The sequence below is a fragment of the Cebidichthys violaceus genome, unplaced genomic scaffold (genome assembly GCF_023349555.1).
Source record: "Cebidichthys violaceus isolate CVI_PGR_0920_01 unplaced genomic scaffold, fCebVio1.0.p SCAF_27, whole genome shotgun sequence".
Lineage (NCBI taxonomy): Eukaryota > Metazoa > Chordata > Actinopteri > Perciformes > Stichaeidae > Cebidichthys > Cebidichthys violaceus.
In genome coordinates this window covers 819,710-832,455 of record NW_027176450.1, presented here as the reverse complement: position 1 = coordinate 832,455, position 12,746 = coordinate 819,710, and the positions used below count along the sequence as shown (strand labels likewise).

The 12,746-nt window shown below is 44.6% G+C and overlaps 1 protein-coding gene across 3 annotated transcripts in view; it reads left to right on the top strand.

Moving 5' to 3' along the window:
- med13a (mediator complex subunit 13a) overlaps nucleotides 1-12,746 on the top strand; it is a 75,184-nt gene that overhangs the window by 21,174 nt on the left and 41,264 nt on the right. The gene's annotated exons all lie outside the window — the stretch shown is intronic.

Sequence of the window (12,746 nt, the reverse complement as noted above, 5' to 3'; positions counted from 1 at the left end):
TGGGTGTTTGTTTTCTTTTAGGCACGTTATGTCTCTTGTGGGACGTGGTCTGGCCGAGCAGCGCTCCAACAGACGCAGGATTGATAGCTTTTATGTGGAGGCTATTGAACCCACACTTCCTGGTTAGGGGTTCTGTTCCCACTGGCCACACTACATACAAATATATGTGCTCATATGGATGCTCTGGAAAGAGGCAGATATTAAACAGCATGTATTGTACCAGGGATTTCCTTTATCATATTTAATGTGCCTCTGATCTTGATTCAAGTATCTTATGATGCGATGAGTCCAATGCAGTCTTTATTTGTGTTCATTCTTTAACATTAAGCTGCACAGTGCATGCTGAGCCTCGAGTAGGGCTGTCACCATATCAGTTTCACTACACGATTGTCGTTGCCAAAAGAATTCATAATAACAATATGGAAGTTCAAACCAACAGCATGAGTTTAGAGGTGTAGCGCAACACAATGATCTTGTTCTTATTCCCAAAGCGGCACAGCTTTCTTGCACATCACCGTATCATTAGTTCAGTTGAAACTGCTGGCTGCTGTGTTTTTATTTCGGGTGCCCTCACTTGCTTGCAGGTTTGCTTTGCATCTAGTTTTTTTAGTGGAGAGCAATTAGACACTTCTGACAGCTCCTGTACCCGAGGCGAAGAAACGTAGGATTGTAAACGGATCAAGCTTTTATGCAACATTACTGATGTCTCATACAAAAAAAGTCTGGATTGACCGGCGGATCAGCTCGGGACTTCCCTGCATTGTGCACTACGTTACAGTTGTGATATGAGGTGCTGTTGTGCCAGCACGGTCTGTCTCCTATCCTTCCTCTGAGTGTGTCTGTGTACAGTGGAGACGTCCTTCACCTCCTCTGTGCTATCGGCTGAGCTGGATTTCTCCCCTGGTGTCTGGGTTTATTGATAAGAGACGGAGACGCCGGGTAGTGAGGAGAAAATGACCGCAGCAGTTTTTAACCTCCACCAACTCCCCGACTCTCCCTACCTCACCCCGTCTCCACACTTAACACACTGCTATTGTTTGTACAAAAAATATATAATTGTAGTGTGAGGTAGTGTGACAGATTCTGTGGTTGCATTGTGTGGCACCTGCAGGGTTGTGTCTGATGAGGAAGCAGACAGCAGCTTCTAAACTGAGAGAGAGGCTCTAGAATCATAGAGGCCGTTCTAAATGCAGTTGATAGCTTCCATACTTTTCGGTGTTATTGTTTTTGGAGTTGTTGCCAGATTTCTCAGTCAGGTGACCGCGGGGGCCTCGCAGCGACATAATCCTGCGTGTGCATGGACACACACATGTTTGTTTGCGGGCCAGTTACTCTGTCCAGGATGGAAATGGCCAGAGCTGTGCTCTCTGCAGTCAGCTCGTCTGTGTTGTCACCCACAACGAGAGGTGGAAGATCAGAGCCGCCAGCGTTAATGCAGACTCTTTGTCGGCCCTGCATCTGTCCACAATGACTCTCACCTGTCAGGACAAGTGTGATAGATTTCCACTTAACTGGCAGAATAATAGACAAACGCTGAGACAAAATAATGCTGGAGAGCAAGCCACTTCTCTTTTAAGCGATATTCATGGCTTGTTTTTGAGCTGTACTGCCTCTTAAACCAGTACGCTGATCACAGAGGGCCCCAGTGAAGGGAAGAAAAAAAACAAAACAATGGTCTTTTCCTCTGCACCGGAATTCACAGGCCACTCTCTGTCTGTGTGTCTGTCTCTCCCTCCTTCCCTTCATCCCCCTCGTCCCCCTCTGCTGTCACAGAGCAGACTGGGCTGGTTATAAATAGTGGTGCAACCACCCTGAATCTTAGTTGTCGTCAAGGATGTTTTTCCTCTCCCTTTGGTGTGTTCCGCTGGGCTCCAGCCACGCTGGGATTTCGACAAACAAAGCGCCACAAAACTGTGATGGAAATTTACAAGACCCCTTTTGTGTTTTTTTTTTTATTTTTTTTTTTTATATATCTGCCGGCTACTGCGCTCAGACCAGCTGGTCTGACAGTGAAGCATTTCCTGAGCTGTTATTGATGTGGGGTGGTGGTATTTGCAATTATTAAATCACTCTAGCAATGCTGTTTTCCCACGGTCTTATGCTTGCACGTGATCCAGAGGTCCTCTTCTTTTTTCCATGCGTTTTGTCAACATAAAGATGCTCACGTTTGTCCCACCAGTGCCACCATCGAGAACTCGGTGTTCCCTCCTTGAAGAGACTTTTAGTGCTCAGATCTTACATCAGTCTCAATGACTCGCTGATTCCACAGGGAATGCCGTTGAGCATTTTCCAGGGAATTTCCACTGTTATTGTCCAGCGAACTTAATTGTCTATTCACTCCTGGATACATTTCCTTCCTCCCTTAACACAGAAACACACATTAGATGGATTAGTTAACAGTGTTTGCCATCACCTCTCCTCAAAGCACTTTGTTTACCTCTCATTGAGACGAAGGTCAGGTCAGGATTGGCTCTTTGTCTCAAATGGATGAACAGCAAGGAAAATCGACATGGCTTTAACGCACATGTGACCTCGAAATTGTCATTAAATGTATTTGTATAATGAAATTGTTTTCTGACGAGCATTGCCTGTATGGTGAGTGTTCAATAACAGTAGTTCAGAATTTAAGTCCGTTGTTTATGTGCAACATCGGACATGTTGGTTTTGGAGAGAGTCTTGATTGATTAGTCAATTATCTTATAACAGTGTAGTAAATTCAATATTTCTGAGTTTTGGACAGTTGCTTGGACAAAACAAGAGATTTGATGACATCACCTTGGGCTTTAGGTCATTTTGACAAACAATAATACAGGTTTTCTGAACCTAACAATCTATCAATAAATTAAATAAGAGCAATTTGATCAATGGATGTGAAAATGCACCACTCGTCACTCAGGCTGCTCAGATCACATGTGCGTTTGGGAAACACTGGCTACCGTTCTGAGCAACTCCTCTGCAGCATCCACAGTCTCCAGTTGGTGGAGGCTGTGGCCAGCTGACAGTGTTCATAACTTCAACCCCAGACCTCAGCCTGTGTTAAAATGCTTACATCATCTCTCTCTCTCTCACTGCTCTCTGTTTTAGCTTGATGTGTGTGGTAAGCAGCAGGCAGCAAACTGAATTCTCAGTCTTTGATATCGATAATCTCCATTAGTGCCTCCAGTTGCTCTTATCGCCTTTTCATATCAAAGTTATAAGGAATCTGCCATATTTTACATTTCGTTGAGAGTTAAAAATAAATATTAAAAACAAATGAACTGTTTTTAATATATGTTAAAAAATAGATCAATGACACATTGACCAGTTGAAGCCTTTTGTTTGTTTATGTGGACTGCAAATGCAGCAGTGTATGTTGATTACAGCTGACAGTAATTCTCTTTGTCTGGAGTGCAGGCGGCTCCAAGTTGTGCAGCGTGGTTGTTTCTGTGTGAACCTTGTGCTGCTAGGTAGACTGGCTTCAGGAAACTGAGAGAGCGGGAGAAAACACAGGGGAGGGAGGGGGGGGGGGACGAGCGAGGCAGAGCTCCTCTTGGTTGTCATGGCAGCAGGGAAATGCACCACGGGATCGTGTGTTTCCAAGGTGAAGCGGGATGCCCACGCTCTATTGGTCAGCTTAAGGCAGACTAAGGCGTTGACTTGCTCCTAATTGGCTGCATTCTCAAAATTCTCAGCAACGTTAAATCCAGCCTGCTTTGATGTTTCAGTTTGATCGGGACAAAAGGAACGTTGCTTCTTTTTTATCTGCTTGATATGCGCTCCGTTTCAAACAACATGGAACGTGGTCCCGCTGCGCTGCAATCAGGAGAGAGTTAGATTACTACTCCACTGTACTTGAATATGTGTAGCCGGCTGTGCATTTAGTTGCTGTTGTCTGACTGAAAGCATCATCAACAAATCAAGCTGGTATGAAATGAGGCCAGTGTGCTGCGGCTCATGTTACAAGAGCCAATGATAATATAGTTATACAATAACAAATATGCCTGCATAAACACATGCGGCTGTCTGCGTTCGCCTGCAGGGCTGCCGTGCGTTGTCGCTGAGCGCATTCTTCTTCTATTGTTTTGGCCCGACGTTGGGAGGTGAGTGTGTGTGAGTCCTGGTGCGCTGTGGCAGGCTGAAGCAGAGCGCAGCACTCTGCAAAGTAGGACAGTGCAGGATAAAGGGCCACTGCCTCCAGTCTGGGGCTAAAGCGCTAAATTTATCCCGTCCCTGCTCCCAGCACAACACAGACACACAGGGAGATGGCCACACAAACATGCTCGTCAACAATCGGCATGCCAGCCGGTCCACACTGAGGGCAGTCGAGGAGCTTTTTGTTGGAATTATTGGCGGGAGACACGAGAAATGCGGCCAGACGAAACTGCGTGTCTAATAGGTGGTGTGCATGCGGACGGGTACTGCTGATGCACACACACACACACACACACACACACACACACACACACACACACACACACACACACACACACACACACACACACACACACACACACACACACACACACACACAGGGCCGTAGGCGTACAGCCCCATTTCACACACACACACACACACACTCTCTCTCTCTCTCTCTCTCTCTCTCTCTCTCTCTCTCTCTCTCTCTCTCTCTCTCTCTCTCTCTCTCTCTCTCTCTCTCTCTCTCTCTCTCTCTCTCTCACCCTCACACACCCCCTGGTCTCCCCTAGACTTCATCAGTCTCTCTAGCAGCAGGAACTCCTGGGCTGTGGGACCATGTGACCCGGTGCTCTTGATATATCATGTTGCTGGAGAGATCCTGTCCAGAAGATAAATGTGGCTCTTAAAGGAAAATACCAATGTTTCTCATTGGCATGGGTCATTTCCTTAATTGCTGCACAATTATGTTATTAATAGCCCATTTCCCACTGCTTCTCTTTAGTGTTATGATTTAAAGCACAGTCTTTTGCATCACTGATCTTACAAAGACCCTTTAATTAGTCTGCCAATGCACTTACTTTAACCGTATGCCCCCATTTTGAACTCAACCATGCTATTTATGTTGACTGCACTGGTTCAAAAAGTATTCCTTCATTATGTTATTACCTGACAGAAATAAGTCATAATTTCTCTTATATTTCCTCTCAGTTGAGGATGGATTATATCTTTCTATCATGGTGAACAAGGAACTGCATTTCCAAGCAGGGTTATATCGTAAATTATGAAAATAAGCAGTGTGAAAAATGTACGGAACTGAAACTAAGTAAGGATAATGTATGTTTTAGAGAGACTAAACTGAAATGATATGGCTTGGTTAAAAATTAAAAGAAAAATTGCCATGGTGACTGACTACTGGCAGATGCAGCTGCCAGTAGCTCCCATGAACTTTTGATTTGTTGTCTTTTGGCCTTTTGTTACTGGAGCCCATATGGGCTGGGACAGTGATACACTCATCAACATCGGAGAGAGAGAGAAGCGCCGGGGATTGGATTACGTGCAGCGGACCTTGAGTCAATCACTGCTCATGGCATCCTCTGACCAGAGAGTCAGACCAGCTGGACCTGGCTGATGTCCGGTCATAGGAAAGTGGAATGGATGAAATAGGATTTGCGCTGGCCCAGCAATGTGAGGTCAAAGACTGTGTTTTGCTCACATCTTGTGGACGCCCTTTCCCATCGCCACAGCCGGGATCGGCGTGTTCCATGCTGACAGAACGCAGGACTCCGAAGGGACAAGGAGACATTCTATCTCGCGACACCGTGTGCACAGTGAACAAAGTGTTTCAAGTAGTGTGAAGATGCAAGAGAACATCAGAAAACGATCATGTTTTCTCACCACTGTTTACGGCTTATAATGCCAGCTAGAGGCCTCAAGAGAACAAGGGTTTTATCTCTCATTACCAAAGTGAACAGGCGTCACGGTCTCTCTGTGTGTTGTAGCACTAAGGAAACCCGTATTGTGGAATTCAAGGGTAGCAGCAGGGACACGTTTCTCTCTTCACGAGGGGAATCCTGTGTCCTTACATCTCCTCCGCCTCCTCTCTGTTCCCCCGCGCTTCACACAGCCCCTGCATTCCTCCCATTCCTCCCACCTCCCTATGGGACCAGAGGCTATGGCGGCGTTGGGGCCGAGCGAATTTCTGAAGAAGTCGTCATAGTTAATCCGTCAGGCGTCCCTCCCTCTGCCTTCCTCTCTGTCCTTTTCTAAGTAACTGTGATTGCTGTGGTGCTGTCTTTAATCCAGAGGTTCAGACAGATGGCCACATTTAAAGCTAATCCCTCATGTGGCGTTGGACCTTTCACCTCATCACTGGAGACTACAAGGTGACTGCATTGTATTAACAGATTGACAGGATCCTCGCCACTGCGTACGGCGAACGCCAGAGAAACCTTGAAGTGAAGTTACTCCAAACAGTTTAGATTCACTGCACAGGCTGATAATGCAACTAAAGAGTCCTTAAGACACACCTGAGGGCTGCGGAATACATAATCCTGATTTAGAGCCGGGGATCAGGGGGCTGTAAGTGATCTCGTTTTTATGTTTCCTCTCACTGTTAAGACAACACTGCGCAGCCATCAGCCAAAACAGCTCCCGATGCATCCTCTAAGCTCGATTGATTTTAACGTAGGATTCATATTCAGTGTTTATAAAAGTGGGCTGAGATTGATTCCATTTTCTGAAGTTTTTTGTGTTTAATTTGAAGTAATATCTAAGAAGTGAATGTCCTGCAGTGTCAGTGGATTGATCCGAAATACATTTTAACATCCAGCCTGTTGGAACACAACTTTGTGGCTTTCAAACTGATCAGCTGAGTTGAGTTCATTGCACACATGTTTTCCAGCTTCATTAATGGAACTTGGCAAAACAACATAAAAGTACTGCTGGTAGTGGTTCTGATGCTGTTACCTCTCTGTTGCACACTCAATTCTGTACTGCGTTATTCTTGGCATCACTTGAGTGTGATTGGTGTAACAGATGCTATCAAAGCGTGAACGAGTGAACGTCCACTGCCATGCACAGAGCATGAAGAACGTCCTATTTGTCCACAAAGACACTTGATCAGTCGCCTTTCTTGCATTGTACTGAGGCCAACACACATCGCTGACTTACTTGGAAAAAGCTTACATCGTCTTAACCACTGGCGCTAATGTTGCTATTTAATACTATTAAAAAGTATATGGGAATATACTGTTTGTAATCTCCCTTTAATTTTGCTTAAATATCCACCTATTTAAACTGATCTTTAAATTGAGCTGAATATTTAATGAAATAAAGCACATGATGCCTGGTCATCTTTGAGACTTCTAATCATCCATTCAGTAAATGTTTGCATGCACCATGAGCTGTTATTGAAGTCTAATGTGACTACACAGAGTCCCCACCGCTGGTATTTATTGTGACTTTCTGCAGGTTAATTAATTTGTTCAGTAAAACACAGGGATTATGTCGCCCTGTTAACCTTTCCTCGTTTCTCTGGGATACAGTTAGGAAAAGCCACAAATACAGTCATGGCATTTAGTCACAGTTCTGTGTCACAGCTGGTGGTCGATCTTTAAAGCACAGTAACTACGGTATAACATGCTTTTCAAAAAGCGTTTCAGCTAATTTAAAAGAAAAGGGGCAGAAGTAGGCCTCGTCTTTGTGGGTTCACTGCAGAATCCCAGCTTTAATCCAGGATGAGGCGGACTAATTAGCCATGGCTGTGGGTAATGAACCTTTTTATTATTACAACTGCCCATTTCATATCACTAAGGGCACGATGACATAACGGGAACAAGGCTTATTAAGACGAGCTTCAAATGGCGTCTCTTTTACACACTACTGTACCATAAAAGTAGTTTTTCCACTATCACGTTTGTAGGATGCTAAACAGTTCAACATTGTTTGCAGCTCTGTTATGTTCTTTGAAATCATATTTTTGGCTATTAAATGCATATCTCACTGCAGTGATATATTAAGTGCCTCTTTCACGAGAAGCAACAGATGTGGCATCACAATCACGGCGCAGTTGCAAAGTGATTATGCGAACATGATAATGAGCATAATTACTGAAAATATTCTTTCAAAGGTATCTGGCTCAGGTCGAGACGGTTGCTGTTTAGCTGACAGCAGGTGTATTGGAGGGGGGGGTATGAGAGTGAGAGTGAGACGTAGCCCAAACCGGGAGGCAGCTGGAACCTGACTTGTTGTCGGGGTTATGTCAGTATTATCTTGAGCTGGCTCCAGCTGTATCTGTGAGGCTATGATATGCTTGCAGAGGATCTGATCTCTCTTCTTTCTGTGCTCTCGTCATTCTATCTCTTTCCATTTCTCCCTCCCAAGTTTAATCTGATGTTTATAAAGAGGCTCACCCCTTCTCCGTTTGTGGCAGAGGGAAATCAATTCAAAGTAATAGAGCTCCGAGTGTGCGTAAGTGAATGTGCTGGCCTTAAGAGTTTCGGTTCAGTGTTTTCTCTAGCACCTAATCTCCTGTGTGAACGGCGTGCTAGAGCCGGAGCTGGTGCGTCTCGCAGGGCCCTGTGCGTGCGTGCGTGCGTGCGTGCGTGCGTGCGTGCGTGCGTGCGTGCGTGCGTGCGTGCGTGCGTGCGTGTGTTACTTTAGCAGCAGACCGTGTTGTTGTTGTTGTTTCCCAGGTGGCCAGACCGTAGGGAAGATATTATCGCCCTGGATATGTGTCCTCTAATTCAATGCTTTTTACCACCTTCCTTCTTTTTTCTATCGCTCCTTGCTTATTTGTCTTATCACTCTTGAATGTCACCTCATTATCAAATGAAAAATATATTTGCCATTTTTATGCCTCTGCATGTTTCTTGTCTTTGTGGCTTTTAATATGAAAGTCAAATTTGCACTGCCTTGAAATAATCTGCTGACAGGTTAGGGTACGTCGGATCCCCAAAACTCACTCCTCAGGTTGTGTCATGGGTTTGAGACACAGATTGGATCAGCAGAAAATAAAAAGAGCTAACATAACTTCTAGTGATGCCCCTGTTGTTTTTTTGCCACCGAACGATTGCCGATCGTCGATGAATCTTATTGGCCGATTGCAGATCGATTTTGTTATAGCAGCTGGTGTACAAGGCTCCATGCTTTCTTATTATCCTCCCAGTAGTCGGGACACTCGCTGCTGTTGTTGTTGTGCTGAGGAAGTGTACACCAGCTAAACGGAAGCTCAGTTCTCCGAGCGCCGCCGGCCAAGTCCAACAAACATCTGTGGAATGTTACAGCTCGGCAGCCTCCTTCCTATTTCTCGCCTCTCTGTGTCTTTCACATACCGTCCTTTGGCTTTCACTTGACTTTTGATTCACCTTCGATAAAGTTTCCTATTGCCTCTGGAACTCTGTGCCTATACACTGAGTGCGCGCGCATCTATCTGATGCCTTTAAAACCGCAGCAATAAAATACTGCCACAATGCCGATAAGTGAGTATGTCAGGATAAATGTTAATTAGTTAAAAATGTCAGAGAGGCTTGTAAAACCAATTCACCGCGAAGCAAACGCAGAAAGACAACGAAAAGATGATTTCAACCCGGGACAGAATTGTGTTTGGTAACAAAGAACAGGACATATTTTAGAAACAACTTTACAGGACTTGGGAAATAAACCTCAACGGAAAAACCATTAATGCATGAACAATTGGCAGGAACATCATAATCCTGTGATCCAAAAAATAAGAGTGTTCATGGATTTATAGCAGCTCAGATCATAAATGAATGAACTGGGATGCCCTGTCCCTGTAGATTTACATGGGCGACTGCTTTTACTGCCATTTAGTGCGACAACAAGCCACAAATTCATCCGCCGGCAAGCCTCACAGATAACTCACGGAAGATAATGAGATGATGTCGCTCATAGTCATTGTTCTATTCAGAAAGAACTATCCTGTTTCTTTCCATCATGGCCACCATCTTCAAATAATACAAATGTCATTAGGTGAGGAATAATTCTTCCAAGAATGAAAGTTTGAGTAAATAGTTAGTTAATTATTTAAACACATGTAATCCACCTTCACCCACAATGTCAGCAGAATATGCATCTTATTTCAAGAGTTTGAATTTCATATAATTGCCGAAATCTGTATCATTCAAATTTCATTAAACAATGAGTGTTTATTAATACATTATCCGCGGTATTATAAACTCTGAATACATATACATTTTTTTGCTTTACAAATGTTAATTAGTTAAAAATGTGAAAATAATCCTCAATTGCATCCATAGAGAGTTTCAGATTTGTGGCAAACAAGCATAATATATTGTCCAGTGCAACTTACAGACGTTTGAGGACAAAGATGCAGTCAGTTGGTGCAGATACAGGTACATTTAGTGTACTGCCAATAATACAAGCAGCAATGTATGAATACCTTTTTGTAAATAAATGTCATATCACAACTTTGGGACGATTAAATGCCCGGTCATCTGTTTGTGTGCTACACAGCAGACCGCCCATTTGACACTGATGGAGGCTGTCACTCCCCCACCTCCGCCGCACAGAGCTCCGCTGGCCTTTGGCACCTCATTTCCATGGCATGCCAGCTGAAGGCAAATGTGCCCACCTGCCCTCCTTTGTGTGCGGGCCACGCTCCAAATCCTCACTGGATTATCTTATTGTCTCCTTACCGAGCCAAAGGCCACTGGCCATTTGCATTCGAGAGGTGGAGCGGGGCGTACCCTCAGCGGACAGTCAGTGGCGTGCGAGTGAGCGACGGCGAGGAGAGCAGATCAGAGAGCAGGCCGGTCTATCTGCCATTTAATAGATGGAAGAGCAGAGCAGAGGAGAGTGGGAGGAAAGGTGGAGACAGAGAGAGAAAAGGTGATTACATTTTTTTTTTTTTTTCCTGCTCCAGCAGTAACCCTCCCTCCTTTATGTTCTCTCTCAACATGACTGAGAGACAACGATAACATGTGATGCCACACATCTCATTAATGAACAGCAGTCTGACAAGTGTTGAGTTGTTTTGAAGGCTGTTTTTGGGTACACTGTCTCATAGTTTCTCTCTATTATTAAAAGGATGCATTTAATTCCTCTAATAATAGAGCAAACAAACAAGATGAGAAAGTGTTTAAAGAGGGATTTCTGCATCCGTCCATTAGTTCATGCACAACGTGCTGCTGACAGGTGGTATTTTAATCTCTCACACACACACACACACACACACACACACACACACACACACACACACACACACACACACAGAGTTTTCTGTGGTACTCAACACTAGCCTTGGGTTTTGGCCTTTTTTTTGTAATGTAAGCAGTATCTTGCAGCAGGGGAGACTACATTCTAAAATCCCTGAGTCTTGAGGCAGGGTCGACACTTTAACAGACAATGTGCGATGGAGAAAGGCCCCAAGGGGTCCCTCAGGGGGTTCCTGTGGACCCTTAGGTAAAGTAAGACACAGTTTTGAAATTAAACCATAATTTCATTATGGTTTCATTTGGAGTTGAGGCAGAAGGGCAGTATGTCGCTGCGCCTGGCCGAGACTGGCTGCTCGCTGTAACTTCATATTTACGACTCAGTGGCGTCCATCTTTTCATCCTGCGCTCTGTCCAGTACGGCTTGATCCGAGAGTCCACATTGCCACAACCTGTTAGAACAGTCACCGACTTCCCGTTGCTGGATTAGCCCGAATTGGGCTGCAGCCGGACATCAGCCAGGAGCAGACTGGGTGGTGGCGTAGCCTCAGGTCCTAGCTGGGTGAGCTTAGCTGCAGTCTCAGCTCTGGGGCTGTCCACTCCGCTTTCAGTTACTTCATGCGCTAGAGGAGACAGTCAGACACTGGTTCTCTTATATCAATCATGTCTAACTCTGTTTTATTGCTTGATATTTCTTACTGTCTGTAGTTGACAAGAACAAAGTTGATAAGATTGTTAAAATGCATTTCTGAAAGGATAATAAACGGAATCTAACTTGGCAAGAGAGAGAGAGAGAGGGAATGAATATATTCCCCAAAATGTTGAGTGGTTCCTTTTATGATTTCAACTAATTTACAAAAGAATTCAGCGTATAGTTTAATCATAAACAAAAATAGATGTGTATATTGTTTATTCTCAGTTTTCTGGAGGTTACTGAAATAGACTTTTTCGTCTGTAGTACTATAAAAGAAAATACTTGCTAAATCTGTGTTTTGGCTTTCCCTGTGCCTACACTAGACCTGCTCAACACACACTTTCCCACCATGCTTTCCAGCTGTTGTTTGCACATGTTGTGTTACTGTGCATGAATTTAGCACGATGGTGCACGTGTTCGCGCGTGTGGACAGGGCAGTGAACAACACTCCTGTGCACGGACAGACTGACTCATCCGGTTGGCTTGCGCTGCAGTTTTGTCACAGCACAAGCTTCCCTAAATCCTGCTGCCTTTGTGTGTCGCTGAGAGACGCGGCGGTGAGGAAACGTGTCATGTGCTGCCGTTTTTGTTGCCGTTTTCGCTGCTTACTCGGCCAAGTGCTAACCGAGCACCTGTTGGCTTTCTGAACCACGCCTGCTCTGTCGGCAATCACTCTGGTAGTGGTTTAAGTGTCCAGCTGTTCGGTCGGGTCAATAGTGAATACAAATCACAGCTTATAAAGAGACTGGCATCCAGGATTATCTCCAGTGGTCCATGTGACCTGAAATATTACAGTTGCATAATACAAAATTGTGTAGACATGAGGTGACATTTGGCGATGTAAAGTGAGCCGTTCATATAGAACACGTAGTCCTCTAATCGCGGCGGTAACGTGATCATTTAGCATGTCATGTCAACAGCTTGCATGTCTGATAATCTTCTTAACCAATCAGCTGACACCGACA